Genomic DNA, 13,660 nt, shown 5'->3' on the forward strand with positions numbered 1-13,660 from the left:
TGTTACCCAGGTCGTCCCCCTGTTTCCCCAAGTGTCTATGGTTGCTGCTAGGTGGACCCAATCCACATTGTCTGACTCAGTCATCCCAGGTAGTACATCCATATAAGGAGAATCTTCTCCAACATCAATGTCCTCTTTACACGTGTAACAATACTGCAATGGGGCCGAGTGAACTATGATGTCCGATCTATGATCAATTATAAACCTGTTTCCTAGAGGATGTGCTCGACCAGTTACAAGATCCACTCGAATGACATAATCTTGGAACTGCAAGTAGACATGGTTTTTAGACCAGTCATGCACCATTTTTGCTTCCCTCATGAAAGGACGTCCTAAGATCATCTCCGATGCCGTAGTGTGTTTGGAGAAATCCATAATTTGGAGAAATCCATAACAATAAAGGTAATCCTTATTTTATGTCCAAAGACCTTGATCTCGAGATCTTCTAGCATCCCAATAGGTTTAACAATAGACCCATTGGCCATCTTCACCACTATGGTTGTGGTCGCAAGGTGAGGTCTTCCCATAGTTTCCCAGCAATTTTTAGTCACAATGCTAACCCCAGCGCCACCATCAAGGATTCCCTTCATAGTTAATCCCTTAGTAGTGATTGGTATAGTCGCATTGGATTCATCACCCTCAAAGTATAGTCCCAACCTCTTAACAGGTATTTCTATAACAAGGTTCTCATCTATGTTGGGTTGTGGATCTATGTATTCCTCCTCTATTGGAATCTCCCCAGCTCCATCCATCTGTGAAAATTGTGGTAGCCCAAACTTTAGTTCTCCATTGAGGAAGGCTCGAAGATCTGAGACTAGCTCAGGGTCTTTATATAGTTTGGACATGATGGTGGTTCTAACTTCTGAAGACATGAAATCCATCAATTTGTCAATGTTTAATGGTACCTTTTGAAGGAGTACGAGCGAAAGTGCGACGCGAGAGAGAGTGCGAGAAGAAGAGCACGACGATATGGTGAACTCGCTCTACTGTAATGTGTAGAGCATAGTGAGTTCCTACTAGGTTTTCACAAAAGAATATGTGTACATACCTGGCGGCCCGCCCACTTACCTCGGCGACCACATTGGGCTTTATACCCCAACAACCTCCCACTTAAAGTCCAATGTGGTACTTTAAGTGTGAGAGAAGCTACTATACAAGCTAATATACAAGAGATGTAGAGAAGTGATGTACTACCCTACACCTATCTGCTTGCGAAAATGCGCAAAGCTCTCTGAGGGAAGTCCTTTTGTAAGTAGATCAGCAGGATTTTCTGTGGTGTGAACTTTGACAAGCTGAAGTTACTTATCCTTGAGCATTTCCCTGATGAAATAATACTTCACATCCACATGCTTTGTCTTTGAGTGATAAACTGGATTGCGAGCCAATTGTATAGCACTTTGACTATCACAATATAACACAGGCATCTCTTCTTTGATTCCCAAATCTGTTACTAGTCGATTAAGCCAAATTGATTCTTTGCATGCCTCTGATGCTGCAACATATTCAGCCTCTGTAGTAGACTGAGTAACACAATCTTGTAATCTAGAACGCCATGATACTGCTCCACCAGCCAATGTAAAGACATACCCTGACGTAGACCTTTGGTTGTCTAAGTCACCTGCATAATCTGAGTCTGTAAAACCCTTTACACTTAGCTCCTGACTCCCATAGCATATACGCATACTCTTTGTAGCTTTCAGGTATCTCAATATTCCTTTCACTGCCTCCCAATGTTTCTTGACTGGGTTTGACATGTATCGACTTACTACTCCCACTGCAAATGCAATGTCTGGGCGAGTAGCAATCATTGCATACATCAAACTACCCACTGCAGACGCATATGGAATCTTATCCATTTCAGCCCGTTCTTCCTCAGATACAGGACAATCTTGTTTGCTAAGTTTCACATATGGTGGCCATGGAACACTCAATGCCTTTCCCTTCTCCATATTGAAACGTTGCAAAACCTTGTCAATATACTCTGTTTGAGATAACCAAATCAACTTCCTTGATCTGTCTCTCTCAATGCGCATACCAAGTATATGACTTGCCTCACCCATGTCTTTCATGTCAAACGATTTTGCCATCTTTGACTTCAAAGCTGAAATTTCTTCCAAGTGCTTGCCAGCAATCAACATGTCATCCACATACAAAATAAGGATCAGCCAACTGCCATCCTTAGCCTTCTTTCTATATAGACAGTGATCGAACTCACTACGTTTGTAGCCTTGAGAAAGCATAAACTTGTGGAATTTATGGTACCATGCCCTCGGTGATTGTTTTAAGCCATAAAGACTCTTTAACAACTGGCATACCCAATCTTCCTTGCCTTTCTCAACAAACCCTTCTGGCTGCTGCATGTAAATTTCCACATCTAAATCACCATGCAAGAACGCTGTCTTGACATCCATTTGGTGCAACACCAAATCTAATATGGCAACCAATGCAAGAAAGCATCTCAATGTAGTCATCTTGACCATCAGAGAGAAGACTTCATCAAAGTCAATGCCTTGTTCTTGCTTAAAGCCCTTGGCAACAAGCCTTGCTTTGTACTTTGGCTGACTATCATGAGCGGTGATCTTATACCTGTAAACCCATTTACAAGGTAGAGCCTTTTTGCCCCGTGGTAATTTAACTAGCTTCCATGTCTGGTTTTTATGCAGAGCTGTCATTTCTGACTGCATGGCCAATTGCCAATTCCCGAAGTCCTTCATTTGGACTGCTTCTTTGTAACATGAAGGCTCATTGCAATCAGTCAACATGACATAGTTCATAGATGGAACAAACCTATCAGGAGGTCGCGTGACACGTCCAGATCTACGCACAATAGGTGGCTCACGCTCAGCCACAACCTGTGGTTCCAATCTATCCTGTCCTTGCTCCTCTTGAGCCTTGACATTTTGTCTTGCACGTGCAGGTCCATCTTCTTGGAAGACAACTCTTCTAATCTCCTCAACCCTCTCTGGTTTAGAATGATATTTGGATTCATTAAAGTGAACATCATTGCTGCGGACAACCTTTCTGGATTCGGGATCCCAAAGTCTGTACCCCATCTCACCAGAATTACCATAGCCTAGAAAGATGCACTTTCTACTCTTTGGCTCAAGTTTGATCCTAAATTCCTTTGGAACGTGAGTATATGCCTCACAGCCAAAGACTCTGAGATGCTTGTATGAGGGCACCTTGCCTGACCATACCATCTCTGGCACTGAATCTTTCTGCAAAACCTTGCTAGGAGATCTATTTACAAGATGAACAGCTGTTGATACAGCTTCAGCCCAAAACCCATTTGGTAGCTGTGCATTAGACAACATACTTCTGACCTTCTCTTGTATGGTCCTATTCATCATCTCAGCAACACCATTTTGAGGAGGATTGTAAGGAGCAGTAAGTTCACATTTTATACCTTTTGACTCACAAAAGTCCTGAAAGGCCTTTGAAACATACTCTCCACCATTGTCAGTGCGTAAGCATTTAAGCTTCTTGCCACTCTGATTCTCCACAAGTGTCACAAACGTTTTGAAAACACTAAACGCTTCATCCTTGTGCTTGAGAAAGTAAACCCATACTTTCCTCGAGTAATCATCTATAAATGTCATAAAGTAAGAAGCTCCCCCTAGAGATAGGTTAGGCATAGGTCCACACAAGTCACTATGAACAAGTGCCAACTGTGTATCTCTTCTACTGCTTGTATGCTTAAGTGGCTGCTGTGTTTGCTTACCATACAGACAATGTTCACATAATTCAAAATCATTAAATGAAAAGCCAGGCAAATAACCAGAACGAGACAAGATTTCCATTCCCTTCTTGGACATATGTCCTAACCGGCTATGCCACAAAGAAACGTTCGGTTGCTCCGTTACATTGATTACATTTTTAGAGACATTTGATACATAAATCATGTAAAGTCCTCCAGACTTTACTCCATGTGCTACTGTCATAGAACCCTTGGATATCTTCCACATGTTCTGTCCAAAAGTGGTGACGTAGCTAGCATCATCAAGTAAACCTGTGCTGATCAAGCTCTTTGTAATTGCGGGAACATGTCTCACATTCTTCAGCATGAAAGAAGAGCCATTCTGAAACTTCAATTGAACATCTCCAACACCTAAGATCTCACATGTTTGCCCATTGCCTAGCCGAACATGATCTTTAGTGGTCACATAAGAGGTAAACCACTCCTTGTTTGGAGACACATGAAGTGATTCCCCTGAGTCTATAATCCAGTCACTCAGTGCATTTCCATCAGATGCTGTAAGAAGAGCTGAGTCCATTGTATTCTTCAAGAAGTAGATGTCTCCTTACACTAGACTCTCATCCTCTACAATAGTGTTTGTCACATTTTTTTCTTGAATCTTCACTGAGGACTTGTTCTTCTCACCATGGTCTTCAGCTTTCTCTTTGCCTTTTTCTGCTTTCCATTCTCTGCAGTCTCTTTTCATGTGACCCTTCTTGCCACAATGGTAGCATTCTATGTCAATCTTGCCTTTAGCACTGCGGGACTTGCTACGAGACAGATTCCTCTTTCCACCTTTGTACTTTTCTTTGGTCCTTCCCTTGACAACTAAGGCTATTCCTTTGCCTTTGTCCATTGTATTTCTATTGGTTTCTTCAGTAAGCAGACTTCCTTCTACACCTGCTATGTTCAAACCATCTGGAGGTGCAGAATTACTCAAAGCTGTGCGAAAAGTGTCCCAACTTTCTGGCAATGTGATCAACAGGAACATAGCTCTAACAGGTTCATCAAACTTGACACCTTGAGCTGACAATTGACTGTAGATTTTGTTGAATTCATTCAACTGATTGGACATAGGTGTCCCTTCTTTCATCTTCAAGTCAACAAGCTTCTTAAGCCAGTATACCTGTGAAGCTGCACTCTGCTTCTCATAAAGATCACTCAGCTTTAACCATGCTTGATAAGCCGACATCTCGTGTAACATTTAATGGCCTAAAATCTTATTTGTAGCGGAAATTAGCATGAACATAGTGGGCATTTCATTAGAATAGATTCCTAATGAGGATTACAAGAGTGCTTGGGTGGAGAGAGCAACAAAAAGCATAACACCTAGTTAGATAGCATCGACAATACTTTCAAAAGAGAGAACAATTAAACTATTGACAACAATTGAGGACCGGATTTGCATGGAGCCGGTCCCCCCTCCAAAAGGCTTTGTATTATGGTTTCTCCCATCAAGAGAGACATTGTACAATACAATTCTTTGTGTTCCTTCAAGACTAGCTAGTGCAATGAAGATGGAAGCTTCATACACCTAGCAAAACACTTAATCAAACACAACTTGAATTATCCCCGTTCTCAGACCCAAGACCTCACACACCTTCGAAGATGGTGAGAGCTAGCAGGGTATGAGAGTAGATTGAGAGGAAAAAGAAGTATCTTACGAGAAAGAAGTACATCTCCTCACATAATCACTCATATTAGCATAGCTTAGCTTAGTAATTAGCTTGGTAGAGAAGATGAGCATGCCTTGAAGCTTGGCTCTTGGTTGGATTTGCATCCACATGCCAAGAGAGTGTTGATGTAGGCTTCTATCTCACAAGCTTGGAGTAGGTGATGAGCTCTCCATTAAAGCTTGGGAGGAGATAGAGTGTTTTCCCTTCACACATGGTCAAGTGTGAGAGTGTGAGAGTGAATGCCAAGCAAAAATCAGCCCCCCCTCTCTCTTGGGCGAGCCCTAGCTGCTAAGATAGGCTGGCTTTTTCCTCATTGGACCTCCCCAGGTCAAGCCAATAGGAATTAAGCAGCATAAGTGATAGCCTTCTGACATGTGTCCCCCTTTCCCCTTTTGTGAGAGCTTTAGATAATTAAATAATTAAACTAAACTCTCATTGGACCCCTTTGCCTCCTGGCCAATAGGAATCAGGCAAGCCATGGGGCTTCTGAATGCTCATTGGACCCCTTGGGAGACTGCCCAATAGTCTTCTAGGACACTTAATTCTTATTGGTTTCTTTTATTAAATGTTTTTAAATAAATTAAACTAGATTTACTCTAGCTTAATTCTCATTGGTCCACTTCAAGGGTCTTCCAATAGGAATTGGGCACACCTTGTGGGCATCTGGCCTAGGGAGCTGACATGTGTCCCTCATTCCCTTTGTGTAAAGGGAGCCTGTGTGTGTGTGTGTGGTTTTCTCTCTCATCCCCTAGCTTTGGGGCTCGCCCCCTCCCATGTAGGGATGCAGAAAGACTTTTTGGGCACACACACTAAGCATCCAATTTTCCCTAAGGTTGACCTTTGGACACAACCTTTGAATTTTGGAACCTTAGCATTTTGGAAGTCTTAATGGGCTGAACCTTAGGGTCTTTTTAGCCCGTTGTTTCACATGGCTCTTTTGCAGATGGCCCCCCCTTTGGATCCCTATTTTCCCTCCTTTGGATCCCTACTGTGGCCGGTCTGCTAACTTAACCAATATTCTAGCTTTTTCTCCCTTGGCACTTCCCCACATTAAATGATCAGTTTAATATGAGAAAATCATTTAGGAGAATTAGATATTGATTATTATGACATTACCTCTCTCTTGAAATCATAGTCGTCCTCGACTATGGTGTAGAGAAGATAAAGCATATGCATGAGTCCTTTTCTTAGCGGGTAGAGGATCCCTATGTTACCCTACGACATCATTCCATAATGGATGACTAGTCCATTTGGCGCTTGAGAGCCTGAGGCTGCCGCAAGCATGTCTGCACATTAGTCCTATCAGTCTTCCATAGTAGAGTGACAAGCTCTACTTGGTGTTTGGGAGACGTCGTCTCCACAAACTTGATCTAAGCATGCATACTACTTTATTTTTGTGCACAAATAAAGAAAAAGAGAGTCTTATAAGACAAAAAATTTTGTTCATTTTTTTTAACATTTTGTACATTTGCTTACTCTTGGGAAGCATTGTAAGCATTGACAAGGTTTAGGTTATCCTTTAATTGTATGCCTTGCATCCATCTAGCATCTTCAAAAGGATAATTCTTAAACTTAATAAGATATCGTCGGATAGTCTTACCGCCTCTTAATACCTTGTCTTCATGTCGGAGAATGGACTCGGGCTGCAGCACCTCCTCGTGGTCCTCGATCTCCGGTGGGTCTTCAATAGTTGGTTCTTGAGGTGGCTCTCCTTTGTAAGGCTTTAAGAGGCTCACATGAAAAGCATTGTGTATGAGCCAATGATTGGGCAACTTAAGTTGATAGGCCATCTCATTGATTGGCCTAAGAATCTGGAAGGGACCATAGTACCTTTTTGCTAGTTTAGCATAGTACTTTTGGTGGCCCGTAGGATTCTTGCCCGTCGTGTGCCTTAAGCGAGCCTTGGGAAACTTTAACAAGACCCAATCGTTTTCTTTAAAGGCTTGGGCTCTTCTGTGCTTGTCAGCAGCAGCCTTTTGCCTTTGCTGTGAGATAGAGATAGCATCCTTAATCTTTTGGAAAGATTCTTGTAGGTCTCGGCTATACTCATCTGCAGCGAAGATCTTCCCATGTACCTTAAGTAGCAAGGGACTTTTTGATCTTCCCTCAATTACCTCGAAAGGTGCTTTTCCTGTAGAAGTATGTACAGTGTTATTGTAAGCATACTCTACTAAGGGTAAGTACTTCTCCCATTGGGATCTTTGATCTACTTCCGTTACATAGGCTTTTAGTAGATCGAGAATAGTTAGGTTAGCTATTTCACTTTGGCCATCAGTTTGTGGATGATAGGCCGAAGAGAAGTTTAGCCTTGTTCCTAAATTCTCAAAGAGACCCTTCCAGAAATTACTGGTCATTCTAGGATCTCTATCCGACACTATGGACATTGGCAAGCCATGGTACTTGAAAATTTGTGAAATGAAGAGGGTTGCCATTTGATGGGCTTTGATAGTCTTTTTGACAGGTATAAAATGAGCTTGTTTACTGAACCTGTCTACTATCGTCCATATTCCCGTATTCCCATGGATAGACTTAGGCAATCCAAAGATAAAATCCATGGATATGCTCTCCCACGGTGAATTAGGAATTGGCAAGGGTTGAAGCAATCCAAGTTGCTTCCCTCTATCAAATTTTGTCTTTTGACATACCACACATTTGGAAACATACTCATGTATGTTCACTTTCATGGTAGGCCAATAGAAATATGTTTCAATTCCCTTTAGGGTAGACTGAATCCCTCTATGCCCCGCATATGGGGGAGCATGAGATTCATACATTACTTTCTCACGTAGTGAGTTAGTAACGCAGAGTCTATTGCCATAGAGAAGATAGCCATCTTGTAAAGTAAATGGTTCTTCTTTCTTCCCTAAGGCAAGGGCTGAAATCACATCTCTAAAATCGGGATCAATAGCATACTCATCTATCATTAAAGATAGATCATTGTGAGTTGCTATGGAAACCGCATTCACTCTCGGTCGTCTTGAGAGTGCATCGGCTACTTGATTATGCTTGCTAGCAATGTGAGCAATATGAAAATGAAATTGCGAAAGGAAATTTGCCCACCTCATTTGTTTGTCGGAGAGCTTGGTCTGCGTCATGAAGTACTTAAGACTTTGGTGATCCGTTCGCAGAATAAAAGGAGTCCCCAATAAATAGTGCTTCCATGAGTCTAAGGCATGTAGAACTGCAAGGAGTTCTTTTTCGTATATGCCTAGAGCTTGCTCAACAGGGTCGAGTCTTCGACTCTCATAGCCTATGGCGTGCCCTTCTTGGAGCAAAACAGCCCCAAGGCAATCACCACAAGCATCACATTGGACCTCAAATGGTTTTGAGAGATCCGGTAGTGTAAGCACAGGTTGAGAGATAAGCTTTTCTTTAAGCTTTTCGAAAGCATTGTTCTCCTTAGCAGACCACGTATACCTAACATTTTTCTTTGTTAGGTCATGTAATGGTCCCGCAATTTGTGAGAACTTTTCTATGAAGCGTCTATAGTATGCACACATACCTATAAAGCTTCTTAGTTCCTGAAGATTCCTTGGTTTAGGCCATCCTTTTATTACCTCTAACTTGGATGGATCCATTTGGATTCCATCTTGAGAGATAATGTGACCTAAATATTGAATCTCTTGCAAGAAAAATTCACTTTTCTTTCGATTAACATAAAGTTTATTCTCTCTTAAAACTTGAAATATTACCTGGAGGTGTTGCTTATGTTCCTCTAATGAATTAGAGTAGATGATAATATCATCAAAGAACACTCCAGTGAAGGTTCGATGAGGTCTGAACAGCTTCTCCATCAAGCGGTTAAATGTGGCTGGTGCATTAGTCAAGCCAAAAGGCATGACAATGTATTCGTAAAGACCAAATGTAGTACGAAATGCGGTCTTTACAATGTCTTGATCAACTATCCTTATTTGATGATAGCCACTTTTTAGGTCAATCCTACTGAAGTAGGTCGATCCTTGTAGCTTATCAAATAGGTCTTCTACCCGTGGAACGGGAAACCTATTCTTGATAGTGATCCTATTTAGTGCTCTATAGTCGACACACATACGATATGTGCCGTCTTTCTTTTGCACTAATAGCACAGGTGAGCAAAATGGAGATGAGCTAGGCCTAACCATGCCCTTCTCAATTAACTCATGCACTTGCCGCATAATCTCCTCTTGTTGAGCTTGAGAAACTCTATAAGGAGGTTTGTTAGGCGGTGAACTTCCTGGAAGAAGTTCAATTGCATGGTCGTCATTACCTCGTTTAGGAGGTAGCTCACAAGGGATGTCGTCAATAAAGACATCTTGAAACCCCTTGAGAAAATTGGATAACTCTAATTCCTTTTGGTTGCTTTTATTTTCTTTTGTTAAAGCATTAGGTTCATTTTGAGAATCTTTAACAAAAATCATGTACACGGAAATAGAGCTCTTTATTGACTTGTTGAAAGCTGGTGTATGTACAATGGGGATGGTGTTACCCATCTCCCTAGCATCTATATACATGTCCTTTTCCCTGAACTTAAAGGAGATTCTCCTTTCAGGAAATTTAACATGGGCAGCCAAACGGTCAAACCATGGTGCCCCTAGGATTACATCCTCATGCTTGAGAGGAGAGATAAAGAAATCCTCTTTGTCCACATAGCCTTGGACATGAAGCCTCAATTTCCCGATTAAGGGAGTGACTGAAGCTTCTTGCCCCTTGAAGGCACTGTCTGCGGGTAGGATATCTCCCATCTCGTAGGATTGTATGCCTAGCTTGGTGGCTAACTCCATAGATATGAAATTGTGAGTAGAACCAGGGTCAAAGAGAATAAAAGCATCATGTTCTCTTACCTTTCCCCAAGCATGGCATAGAGGAGATCCTTTGTGGTGAGTTTGGTGAATCTCCTCCTCTTGGATTTCAACCAAAGAAGCTCTAGGAGGATCTTGGCGGTTGTTCTTTTGGGGACAAGCGCGGTACGCATGCCCTTGTTCGCCGCACTTGAAACACCGGTTATCTTTACGATAACGCTCAAGCTCTTCAGGAGAGAGTTTATTCTTTCCTTTGTAAACTCCCTTCTCTTTAGCTTTGTTGGAATTGCCCTTAGGAGACTTTTGGACATTGTCCTTCCCCTTAGGCTCATTGGTACCTTTGTTTTCCGGGGGCTTATTATTTCTTTTACCCCCCGTTTGGAAATTGATTCGCGAGGCCACCATAGTATGGTGTATTACCGCCGATATGGTACGTGGCCTTTGGGAGTTGACATACTCCGCCATTTCTTCGGTTAAGCCCGCACAAAATTGTTGCTTTTGCTCTCCAAAATCCAACTTTTTGAAGACAGTGGCTTTGAGTTGTAGGTCCCAAAACTTGTCTACATATTTGTGGATGGATTCATTGGGAGAGAGCTTTAAGCTTCGCCATTCGGTGAGTACTTTGTCTTTGGCATCGATGGCCAAAAACTGCTTCATAATGGAAGCTCTTAAAGCCTTCCATGTTCGTGGAGCTTCACCGTTGGCTCGTAGGCTAGACCACCATTGTCTGGCGGACTTTTGAAAGTGCATAGCTACATGGCGTAGCTTAGAGGACTCCGTGAAGCCCTCATCTCCAAACGCCGCATCGAATTGCTGGATAAAGGCCAAAACTTTGTCTGTAGCACCGAAGGTGCCATCATAGGTAAGGAAAGAGATGCTCTTCCCTCCCTCTTTGAATTTCTTCAGCTTGGAGGACCTCTTCCATGCGGCATAGGATTTCCTATGGCCTCTTCTTTTTGATGGTTCAAAAGTTGCACCATCACTTTCTTCAGAAGATGAAGAATTTGAAGAAGGTGGAGAAGAGGGTGACCTCTTTCTCGCCTTTTTCTTGTCTTGATCTTTGTCGTCTTCACCATAGCTTTCATAAGAGGAAGAGGATAAAGAAGATGGAGAAGAGGGTGTCCTCTTTCTCGCCTTTTTCTTCTCTTGCTTTTTATCATCCCTCTTTGAATTATGGCGTGGAGAAGAGTGTGATGGTCTTCTCCGCTTTGGTGGTGATGGAGAGCGTTTAGCCCGCCGTCTTCGTGGAGCCATCTCCGCCGAGGTGGCGGGAGACTCGCTTCTTTCTCGTTCCTTCGGTGGAGGCTCTTGAGTTCTCCTTTGGGAAGGAGATGCATCATCAAGAAGTAAGTTCTTGAGCCCTTCATATGGATTCTCTTCTTCTTCCCGAATCGGAGAGAGACCTCTTTTGGTAGTCTCACAAGGAGGCTTCCTAGGTGTTCTCTCGTCATGGTGATGAGCTTGGAGAATCCCGTGAGCACGGAGCTGCCGTTGCACTTCACTTTGGAGAGATGGATTGCCCATGGCTTGTTGAAGCCTAGAAACAAGATAATTAACAAGCATTGAAGCATCATTAGTAGCTTGCTCATGAGCAAAATCAAAGTTATCAACATTAATTTCACTCTCTTTAATATTGTCAGCCATTCTAACAATTTTTAGGTGTACTTTGGCACTTCAAGCCCTAGTTGCTACTCCTCTTTACCCCTTTAGAAAAAGCACTCAAGCTACTGTACCCGCGGCTCGAATACCATTAATTGCAAGGAATAGAAGAGAGGGTCTTTCGACACCAAAACAGCACCGGCTCCTGTCAAGCTTCTAATAGCTCAATAGTGGTTAAGCCGTAGGCAAGCCCCGTAGGACTCCACTATTAAGACCATAGCTCTCGACGGTGATGCCCCGTTAACTGCACAAAGGCAGGCGCACTGCAAGGCTGAAAAATCCCTATTCTACTTACTCACAGGCAATTAATAATACCAACCATTTGTAGCTAGCTTGAGGACCTCCCTTCTTGAGCAAGAAAAGAGAAACCTTGAGCTCTGATACCAATGTAACATTTAATGGCCTAAAATCTTATTTGTAGCGGAAATTAGCATGAACATAGTGGGCATTTCATTAGAATAGATTCCTAATGAGGATTACAAGAGTGCTTGGGTGGAGAGAGCAACAAAAAGCATAACACCTAGTTAGATAGCATCGACAATACTTTCAAAAGAGAGAACAATTAAACTATTGACAACAATTGAGGACCGGATTTGCATGGAGCCGGTCCCCCCTCCAAAAGGCTTTGTATTATGGTTTCTCCCATCAAGAGAGACATTGTACAATACAATTCTTTGTGTTCCTTCAAGACTAGCTAGTGCAATGAAGATGGAAGCTTCATACACCTAGCAAAACACTTAATCAAACACAACTTGAATTATCCCCGTTCTCAGACCCAAGACCTCACACACCTTCGAAGATGGTGAGAGCTAGCAGGGTATGAGAGTAGATTGAGAGGAAAAAGAAGTATCTTACGAGAAAGAAGTACATCTCCTCACATAATCACTCATATTAGCATAGCTTAGCTTAGTAATTAGCTTGGTAGAGAAGATGAGCATGCCTTGAAGCTTGGCTCTTGGTTGGATTTGCATCCACATGCCAAGAGAGTGTTGATGTAGGCTTCTATCTCACAAGCTTGGAGTAGGTGATGAGCTCTCCATTAAAGCTTGGGAGGAGATAGAGTGTTTTCCCTTCACACATGGTCAAGTGTGAGAGTGTGAGAGTGAATGCCAAGCAAAAATCAGCCCCCCCTCTCTCTTGGGCGAGCCCTAGCTGCTAAGATAGGCTGGCTTTTTCCTCATTGGACCTCCCCAGGTCAAGCCAATAGGAATTAAGCAGCATAAGTGATAGCCTTCTGACATGTGTCCCCCTTTCCCCTTTTGTGAGAGCTTTAGATAATTAAATAATTAAACTAAACTCTCATTGGACCCCTTTGCCTCCTGGCCAATAGGAATCAGGCAAGCCATGGGGCTTCTGAATGCTCATTGGACCCCTTGGGAGACTGCCCAATAGTCTTCTAGGACACTTAATTCTTATTGGTTTCTTTTCTTAAATGTTTTTAAATTAATTAAACTAGATTTACTCTAGCTTAATTCTCATTGGTCCACTTCAAGGGTCTTCCAATAGGAATTGGGCACACCTTGTGGGCATCTGGCCTAGGGAGCTGACATGTGTCCCTCATTCCCTTTGTGTAAAGGGAGCCTGTGTGTGTGTGTGTGGTTTTCTCTCTCATCCCCTAGCTTTGGGGCTCGCCCCCTCCCATGTAGGGATGCAGAAAGACTTTTTGGGCACACACACTAAGCATCCAATTTTCCCTAAGGTTGACCTTTGGACACAACCTTTGAATTTTGGAACCTTAGCATTTTGGAAGTCTTAATGGGCTGAACCTTAGGGTCTTTTTAGCCCGTTGTTTCACATGGCTCTTTTGCAGA

Source organism: Adiantum capillus-veneris, chromosome 15 (genome assembly GCF_014529385.1).
Source record: "Adiantum capillus-veneris isolate H3 chromosome 15, ASM1452938v2, whole genome shotgun sequence".
NCBI lineage: Eukaryota > Viridiplantae > Streptophyta > Polypodiopsida > Polypodiales > Pteridaceae > Adiantum > Adiantum capillus-veneris.